Genomic DNA, 9,133 nt, shown 5'->3' with positions numbered 1-9,133 from the left:
TCTTTGCTACATTTATATTCACATTCATTTCAAATCTTATATCAAATCACTCTGCAATAACTGGCACAAAAAATACTTGTCATGTTTCGTTTTTGTGAGTGTTGCTGTGTGATTGCGTCTGCCTCTTAGGTGTGGGTTAAAAAGCAGAGGTAGAAATATGTTGTGTTACCTTCTTAGTTCCTCATATCTTGCGTAATTTCTGCAGTTCTGTCCTTACTTCCTATCATTAGACTCAGCATACTGGAACTGCTGGGTAACCAATTAACTCAATTCAATTTTATTCATATATCACCAAACCACAATAACAGATCCCTCAAGGCACTTTATACTGTAAGGTAAAGACCTTGTAATAATAGAGAGAACAGCAACACTCAGGCACCCCCTATGGGCAAGCACTCGATGAAAGTGAAGTTTTATTTACTCCAAAGGTTCAGGGGGTAACCATGGGGAATGGGAGGAACGGGGAGGTTCTTTCCGAGCCCGGTGAGCAGGAGTCCACTGAGAAGGAGGAGACAGAAGTTAATCCGGTGGTCCAGATTCTTTTATTTCACAGCGTATGTGGTATGCAGGATGGCTTACTTGTGTTCCATGAAAAGGTATTCGAAGAGAATTACCAAGACACAGATTGTGTCCATGAGAGGTTTACCGCTGGAGGATGAGCAGGCAAGCAGCAGGTGAGCAAAGGTTTCCAGCGAGGGTCTTGAGATAAAGATCCAACTTATGGAACAGGAGATTAGCGAAAGTGGCCGAGAGCTCTTCAGACAGCGAGTTCTCAGTGAGGACACAGGAAACAGAAATTAACACAGAGAATCAAAGCTGCAACAAGGAGCCAATGGTGAGCGTGATTACCACAGTTGGGAGGCAGACAATCTCGTTGAGAGTGGATGCAGGAGCTGGACCCATTATGGCTGGTGAGATTAGTGACACACAGGTGGGCTGGCTGAACAGCGGAAGTCAGTGCTCTATTGAGGTGATACTGTACTATGAAGTCTTTAAGATAAGATGGGGTCTGATTGTTAAGAAGAAGAAGAAGAAGAAGAAACAGCCTTTATTGTCCCACAGAGGGGAAATTTGGGTGTAACAGCAGTTATTATAAATATAAATAAAGATATAATAATTTACACTATTAAGAAAAGAATATATATAAAATCAACAAACAAGATTAACCTTAATACTACTAATAATAACACTATATACAATGTACATGATGTGCCTGTGTGTTGAACCTTAACAGGCCGGACTATTTACAGTATATTATATATTATCCTACATTGTGTAGGTTATTGTGGTTTTTGTTGGGAGCAGTGATGGTTATAAAGTCTTACAGCTGCTGGGAGGAAGGATCTGCGGTAACGCTCCTTTGTGCATTTAGGATGCAGCAGTCTGTCACTGAAAGAGCTCTCCAGCTCAGCAACAGTTTCATGCATGGGATGGGAGACCTTGTCCATCAGTGATGTTATTTTGGTCAGAGTCCTTCTGTCTCCCACCACCTGCACTGAGTCGAGAGGACATCCTAGGACAGAGCTGGCTTTCCTGATGAGCTTGTCTATCCTCTTCCTCTCAGCTGTAGACAAGCTGCTGCTCCAACATACTGCTGCATAGAAGATGGCTGATGCCACCACAGAGTCATAGAAGGTCTTCAGGAGTGTCCCCTGCACTCCAAAAGACCTCAGCCTTCTCAGCAGGTAGAGTCTGCTCTGACCGTTCCTGTAGAGCGCATCAGTGTTATGAGTCCAGTCCAGTTTATTGTTTAGGTGAACACCCAGGTACTTATAAGAGTCCACTATCTAAATGTCCACTCCCTGGATGTTCACCGGTGTCCGTGTGGTGGGTCTGCGCCTGCGGAAATCCACCACCAGCTCCTTGGTTTTAGCGGCGTTGATCAGGAGGTGGTTCCGCTGGCACCAGTCCACAAAGTCCTGAGTCCACTGTCTGTACTCTGAGTCATCCTCACCTGTGATGAGGCCAACTATGGCAGAGTCGTCAGAGAACTTCTGCAGATGGCAGCGTGGGGAGTTGATGGAGAAGTCTGCAGTGTAGAGGGTGAAGAGGAACGGTGCCAGCACAGTTCCCTGTGGGGCCCCCGTACTGCAGACCAGCCTGTCAGAGACACAGCCCTGTGTCCTCACGTACTGTGGGCGGTCAGTGAGGTAGTCCAGTATCCACTCGGAGATGTGGTGGTCCACTCCTGACAGTTCCAGCTTGTCTCTCAGAAGTCCTGGCTGGATGGTGTTAAAAGCACTGGAGAAATCAAAGAACATGATCCTCACAGTGCTTCCAGGCTTCTCCAGGTGGGTCAGAGCTCGGTGCAGGAGGTAGATGATGGCGTCATCCACCCCGATGCCAGGCCGGTAGGCGAACTGCAGCGGGTCCAACGAAGACGACACCATGAGGCGTAGATGGTTGAGGACCAGCCTCTCGAGGGTCTTCATTAGATGCGATGTCAGGGCTACCGGCCTGTAGCTGCTAAGATCCTTTGGATGTTTGGTCTTTGGTACCGGTACCACACAGGAGGTCTTCCACAGTTGTGGTACTTTCCCCAGCTTCAAGCTCAGGTTGAACATGTATCCCATGATGCCACACAGCTGATCTGCGCAGCACCTCAGGAGCCTGGGGCTGATGCCGTCTGGACCAGCAGCCTTTCGCACCTTGATCTTACGTAGCTCCTTCCTCACATGATGAGTTGAGAGGGACAAGATGGAGGTGGGGGATGGGGGTTGTGAGATGGAGTCCTCAGAAGTGAAGGGGGTGGGTGATGGCTGAGAGCTGAGAGGTGTGAGGTCCCAAGAAGAAGAAAGGTTGGCAGTCATTAAAGATGGTGGGGCTGACAGCAGGGGGGACTGGGCTGGGGGAGGGGTGGGTGGCTGGTCAAACCTGTTAAAGAACTGGTTCAGGTTGTTCACCCACTCTAAGTCTCCCACAACCCTAGGGCTTGGTTTGTGGCCTGAAATTGAGTTCAAACTCCTCCAAACCCCACTGATGTTGCTCTGCTGTAGCTGGTCCTCCATCTTCTTCCTGTAGATGTTTTTTCCATCCCTGATTTTCCTTCTCAGATCCTTCTGCACGGCTCTCAGCTCCTCCTTATTTCCTGATCTAAAGGCTCTCTTCTTCTCCTTCAGGAGAGCCTTTATTTCAGAGTTGATCCAGGGTTTGTTGTTTGAAAAACACCATACCCTCCTGGTGGGCACAGTGTTTTCCACGCAGAAATTGATGTAATCAGTGATGCAAACCGTGATGCTGTCGATGTCCTCCCCATGAGGGGCACAAAGCTCTTCAAGACCTTGTATGCCAAGGTGGAAAAAGTACAAACATTCTTGACTTACGTATTAGTACAGATACTTTCATCCATCCATCCATCTTCTTCCTCTTATCCTATTCAGGGGTTGCAGGGGGGCTGGACCCTATCCCACCTGTCATAGGGCATGAGGCAAGTACAGATACTCCAGTAGGTGGCGGGTTGGCTCAGTGGTAGAGCAGGCGACCATGTATACACCGAGGCAAAAAGCAGGTAGCTCAGGTTCACATCCAGACCTCTCTTTATTTTATTTGCTGGCTGTCTAGCAGCATATGCAGGCTCACGTGCTGTGAGGACAGCACACTAATGAATGTACTCAGTTATGTGGGACAAAAGTAGTGAACAAATTAAAAATATACAGATATTTTTTGTTGCCTACATTGTAGAGTACGACTCTGCCTCCACATCTAAACAAACAAATGTAAATAATGAGGAGTTAAAGCTGGACTCAGCAGGATATTATAATACAGAGCACACTGCTCTCAGACTGCTGGCTTACTTGTGGTTCCTAGGATACTTAAGAGTAGAATGGGAGGCAGAGCCTTCAGCTTTCAGGACCCTCTTCTGTGGAACCAGCTCCCAGCTTGGCTGCTGGGGGTACTTTTCATTCACCACTTTTCACTCTTGCTTATGCACCACTCTGCATCTAATAATTAGTTATTATTAATGAATCTCTTCCACAGCACGTGCTTGTCCTGTCTCTCCCCTCATGATGATGACTGCCCCTCCCTGAGCCTGGTTCTGCTAGAAGTTTCTTCCTGTTAAAAGGGAGCTTTTCCTAGTCTCCAAATCTACAAATAAGCTACATTTACTACAAGTATCAGCATTACTAATGGAGTCTGAGAAGTAAACATCTGACACACTGAGTGGGAAGGCGTGAAAGGGAGAGATGAAGAAGCCATGCTGCTAAACAGTCAGCTTCTTCATCTTCAGAGCTAAGCTAATAGCTAAATAAGCTAGCAAATCCATAAAGACAAAATGAGGTGATTCAGCAGAAAGCGGGCTTTGGATAAAGCACATGTGGAGATAAACTATCAAATAAGTGTTTATCTAAAGTGCTTAAATCAGCAACACAGGAAACTACTACGGTGCACAGAAACTATGCATAGAAACTAAAATAGAAAGCGATACTATAACACGATGATCCAATAGCAAGCCACCACCTGACAGTTAAGTCAGCTTCCTGAAAACAGCAAAGAAACCTTTAGACAGGGATTTTTTTTTCTTTGCTGAAAAGGCATACGTTACATTGTCATGTCAAAACATTTTCTTATACTGCCATTTATCAATTGATCAGTGCACTATGTACTTTGACCTTTAACCTCTCTGCTCTGTGTTGTTTTCTCTTTCAGATCAGAAAAACATGACAGCTGAGTCTGGACAGAACGTCACTCTGACATGTCGAGCTCCAAATCACAACATCATCGTTGTAGAGTGGAGCAGAGCTGACCTGAAGTCACAGCATGTGTTTGTATGGTGGGATGGTCAGGTTCTTCCAGAAGAGCAGCATCAGTATTTTAAGAACCGGGTGGATCTGCAGGACAGACAGATGAAGGATGGAGACGTGTCTGTGATTCTGAAGAATGTGACGACTGCTGATGCTGGAACATACGAGTGTTGTGTCCAGAGAGAGGATGACAGTGTGGAGCTCATCAGCATCATCTACCTGAGAGTTGTTGCTCCTCCAGGTGAGTGAGCAGAGTTCAGTGTGTCTGTGATCAGAGGTGAAGCTGCTTCCTGGTTGTTGATGTTTGTTTCTAAAGATGTTGTTGATGAGACTTTGTAGAAAGCAGCTGGTCTGAGTGATGTGATCAGAGTGCAGTAGATAATGTCTGACAGCAGTTTGAAGAGGAAATGGATTCTGTTCTGTTCTTCACTCATCACCTACCTGACAGCTGACACCTCACACCTGTTTCTACCTGCAGGTCCATCAGGAGGACTCAGAGAGGGTGGAGGGAAGGAGGATGGAGTCAGTAGCGGACATGCTGGACTAGAAGGAGGCCTATTGTTTTCTTTTTGTTTGTTTGTTTCCTGTTGTTGCATTTTTCTTATATGATGCCCGTGTCTCTGACTCTTCACTGGTTTTTTCTCACTAGTTAACTGTTTCAGATCAGGAAAATTTATGGTTCATCATCAAAATCCAGTAAATTATGAATTTGACATGTTTCGCTCTTCATACGGTTCCTGCATCATTGGACCAAAATAACTCTAAGGTCTTAAGTTTGACTGAAAAATTTGCTCATCACATTCTAATACACGAGCATTATTTTTTAACACTATTAATAAATAATCAACATTAATAACTTAATTGTTTGTAAATGTAACAGGTACTGCACAGGAAGAGCATGTTCACCCAGAGCATGAGAACACATCTTACCTTGTTTGTTTTCCTCCTGTTTGCTTCTGCAGTCTCTCTTGAACTCGAGGTACATGAAATTGTTGAAAAATACATTTTCTGAGCAGCCCTGAAATTAGTTAATTGCCTCAGTATCGTATGTCCTGCAAAAATACTATGTTGTGGTACAGTATGGGTACAATATTGTTAAGTCTAGATTCTCGTCCTTTTGATAACGCTTTCCCTCCTTGAGAGACATGTTGACCTGCTGTAGCACATATAAAACCATATAACATACCTGAATCGAATGGCTGAATTACCTCCTCGGTATGCAGTATACAAGTTCTTCAGAGTCCGGCTAATGACTTCTATAATTGACTCAGGTGTGTTGATCAGGAACACATCTAAAACCTGCAGGACACCGGCCCTCAAGGCCTGGAGTTGCCCACGCCTGGACTATATGTACAGCATGATGACTTTTCTCATATTAAAAGATATGTATCATGCTTTTAAATCCTTCCTTTTCATATGTAGATCATTCACTAGTGGTCTATATAAATAGAACCGCAATGCTTTGGTCTGAATTCCTCGTTATTGCAGCTCCACAGACCCCTCTTTGACCCCTTTTCTGACACCCGTCTTAGAGCAGCTCGTTTTGGTCTCTTTAAATGTGAATGAGACATTTCACGCCCCGCCCCCCTCCAGGTCGCAGAGCGTTCCACTCCACTCTGTTCGGCCATTTTTGTAGTTTGATAGCAGCGACGCGATTAGCTACCAGCAGATAATCTATTTATTCACAATATGAAGTAAACAAAGCCTTGACATAGGAGTTAGCTAACGCCAGCATCAAGAACGTCACTGAATCCAAGCCAAAAACGGCAAACACAAAGCCAAATAATGTGTTTAAAAACATGCAGTACGGTTTTATCCTCAAGGAGCTAAAAGCTAGCACACAGCACTGACAACAGAAGGCACAATGCTACTACTATCAAAACAATGGCCAGGACATCATATCAACAACATAAAGTTTGTTGCCATTTTAGCGTTATTTGAAGCTTACTGCTTTGCTGTGCCGTGGTTTCTGTAGGAGAAGAAACTGACCCCTCAATCAGATGAAGTTTTTCTGTAAATCCCTCTTTAGACTGGCGGAGGCTGCTGAAGCACTCGTCCTTGAAGTGCTTAGTGCAAACACGGAGGATTTTCCCCACTGATGCAGGTACTGAAGAGGAGTGAGTTTTAGGGAGCTACAAAATATAATCATGTTATGCATTTGTTCTTATTTCTTACATTATAATTGTCGTGCATCTGCTTTTTATTCTCACATTTTATTTAGTTGAGAAAACTTTGCCTTAGAATATAACATAAATAAAGTTAGATGCTTAATAAAACAAAAGTATTATGTTTAGGTTAGGCAGGCAAAGTGTGTTTTGGTGGTATGTGTGTATCAATCACAGATGTTCGAGGTTTCGGCAATGGTCCGTCGGAATGGCGGCCTGAGCAGCCGAGAAGGAGACTAAACTGGGAGATAAGACGAGACTTCGAGGCCGTCCGCGGAACCAGCTGCTGAAATCCGTTTTCTTGCACATTTCTTGCTTTGTATATGATGTAACAGAGCTGAAAAGCTCTGAGTATATGAGATCTGGACAGATTTAGATAGGAATCAGACTGCGTGCCCTGATTCTTCTTATGTATTAGTTTAGTCATATTTTGCAGTCTGATCCAGATCGATCTGTAACCTGTGTGTGAAGTGGCTGATTAAATTCAATAACTATCTCCTTATCTCTGTGTGGGTGTAATTCCTTTTCCGATAAACGAACACGCCGAAACCTGGAGGAATAAACTGGTGACAGGTTTCTTCAGTACATTTTATAGAAATATAAAATTTAACCAGGCACCCAAAAAGAATATAAAGATATCTACACAGCACTGGGAAAGAATGCATTTGAATTTCCTGCACTGCTACACACTGAAAGTACACAACAAAATTTTAAGGGCTAAAAAAATTGATTTTGCATGATGCGTCTCCTTTAAAGTGGTCTCCCCGTGAGAAGTGACAGAAACTGTATCTGAGCCATGTCTGTCTGTGTTACAGCGGCCTCTAGTGGTCGTAGTGATCAAATACTGTCCAAAGATGGGTTGTTAAAACATTGGGTTTTGAACTGTTTCCAGTATAACTTAATATCATATCCTTGCATGATACTTATATACACAAATACACTATAATTCAGAGTGAATATAAAACTTCTGACATAACTGATTGCCACCTTATTAGGTACAGATGTGCAACAAACATGGCATGGTTAATGGTTAAAAAAGCAATTTGATGATCTCTGCAGACACAACACGTCAAACCTTGAAGCATATGGGCTACGGCAGCAGAAGACCCCGCCAGGAAACAACGAACAGGAATCTGAAGCTACAGGTCACACAGACTCACCAAGATTGGACAACAGAAGATTGGAAAACTGTCGCCTGCTTTGATGAGTCTGTATTTCTACTGCAGCATTTGAACTGCTGGCTCAGAATTTGGTGTAAACAATATAAAATAATGGGTCCATCCTGCCTTGTATCAGTGGTTGAGGTTGCTGGTGGTGGTGTAATGGTGTGGTGTACATTTTATTGGTGCCCACTGGTCCACAGCCTACCTGGTACTGGTCATCATGTCCACCCCTTTATCACCACAGTGCACTCATCTTCTGATGGCTGGTTCCAGCAGGACAGCACACCATGTCAAAGAGCTCACATCATCTCAGACTGGTTTGTTGAACAATCCAGTAGAGCACCTTTGGAATGTGGAGGAACGGGAGATTCACATCATGGATGAGCAACCGGCAAATCTACAGCAACTGTCCATGTCAACATGGATCAAAATCTGAGGAATGTTTTCAGTACTGGGTACTAGTGACCAGTGAGTGTATGCACAGTGTGTAGATGGATAAAGGCAGCAAAGACAGTCAGAGATACAGCAGTTCAGTAAATTGTGTAATTTAATCAAAGTGTGTCCAGACCAAACTAAACAACAAAGCAGAACACAAGAGAGCAGCATGGATTTGTAAAAATTCATAATAGTTATCCATTATTATCTGGTAAGAACATTTATTTTTTGGATTGAGTAAACGAGACTTGCCTTTCTGAAGGGTTTAACATCAAATCATACACTTGGACCATGTGGACGTAAACTGCAGACTAAAATTACTTGGAGGTTGAGTTTTAGGTTTTTAAGTCTTGTTGGTGGCTGGAAAGACCAATGCAGGAGTGGCAGTCTCTACTGATTCCAGTGCAGATGTAGTTTGATGTGAGGGAGTGTCCACTCACCTTCTGCCTGGCTCTCCTCTCTTCTGCCACGTTTAAGATCTTCTCCTCACCTGTCTTTAGCTGTTTCTGTGAGTCTACATGCATCAAATACAGGAAATTCCCTGCAGTATGCATGAGAATGAACTGAATGTTGAATGTTAATAATCCTGCTGCATGCTAACAAAGAAGTAAAAGCGTAATTGTGGACA

This window comes from Archocentrus centrarchus, unplaced genomic scaffold (assembly GCF_007364275.1).
Source record: "Archocentrus centrarchus isolate MPI-CPG fArcCen1 unplaced genomic scaffold, fArcCen1 scaffold_53_ctg1, whole genome shotgun sequence".
In the NCBI taxonomy this organism is placed as follows: Eukaryota; Metazoa; Chordata; class Actinopteri; order Cichliformes; family Cichlidae; genus Archocentrus; species Archocentrus centrarchus.
The sequence above is the reverse complement of the archived record's forward strand: the minus strand, read 5'-3'. Positions refer to the sequence as shown.